Raw genomic sequence first — 1,089 nt, 5'->3', positions numbered from 1 at the left:
GGTAAATATTTTATATATTTCGAAAATGAGTCAGAATTAAAATGTTGGTAAACATTCTCAAGTCTTAATAAATCATCATTAACAGCAGGAAATATATTATAATAACATTCTATTACATCACTTTCATTGTAAGAAAATTCATTATGCATGTAAATACTTGAAAGTACTAAAACTTCGTTTATCTGCCGATCTCGATTATCAATTATAGTTTGTGACATTTTCGAATGTTCACGAATTATTTATTTTGTAATAATTTACATCAAACTCTTTCTGCAAACTGAGTAACTTCTAGTCAAACTTCTTAGTCTAATCGTTACCGACACTTCTACTCTCTCTCTCGGTTTCAAAATCTAGTCATCTTATCCATTTTATATACAGGGTGTCCCGTAACTCCTCGAACACCCGGAAATGGGGGATTGCTGGGGTGACTCTGAACAACTTTTTCCTCTTCCAAAATACAGTTTGAAGCTTCGTTTTTGAATTATTAATAAAAAACACTGGCCAATTACAGCGTGCGTAGAGCCTGCGCTCAGGGGCGAAGAACAGAGGCTATTTTCAGACCTTCGCTATTTTCTTCACGATTCCGACTAATTGCAGTTTTTTCAAAAATTTATACAAATGTCAGAATGACGGCAAAAACCCATTTCTATAAGCCTTATAAAAATAGCGGTGCAAAGTCAAATTTTTTTGACAGCGATCGATAACCGAAAAGTGACACGTACGCATTTATTCGATCGCGCGCGGGTGAGCCTCTGTTCTTTGTCCCTGAGCGCGAGCTCTACGCGCGCTCTGATTAACCAGTGTTTTTCGTTAATAATTCAAAAATGAAGCTTCAAACAACATTTTGGTAAAGGAAAAAGTTGTTCAGAGTCACTCCAGCAACCCCCCATTTCCGGGTGTTCGAGGAGTTACGGGACACCCTGTATATGAAGGTGTATATTTATAGTTACGCCTATGATTCAATTTAACCTTATAATTCAAATTACTGACCCATTTTTAACAAAATATATTTATGATTTTCAATAATAAGTAATATACATATGTATAAGAGGTGTAATATTTTTGTTTTATCACAAATGTAAAGAAGTA

The 1,089-nt window shown here is 34.7% G+C and overlaps 1 protein-coding gene across 1 annotated transcript in view; it reads left to right on the top strand.

Annotated features, from left to right (window-relative positions):
- Window positions 1-1,089, top strand: part of LOC108571737 (delta-aminolevulinic acid dehydratase) — a 3,744-nt gene that overhangs the window by 846 nt on the left and 1,809 nt on the right. The window lies entirely within an intron of this gene.

This window comes from Habropoda laboriosa, unplaced genomic scaffold, assembly GCF_001263275.1.
Source record: "Habropoda laboriosa isolate 0110345459 unplaced genomic scaffold, ASM126327v1 scaffold99, whole genome shotgun sequence".
In the NCBI taxonomy this organism is placed as follows: Eukaryota; Metazoa; Arthropoda; class Insecta; order Hymenoptera; family Apidae; genus Habropoda; species Habropoda laboriosa.
Note: the sequence above shows the minus strand (reverse complement) of the source record. Positions and strands in the feature narration are given on the sequence as shown.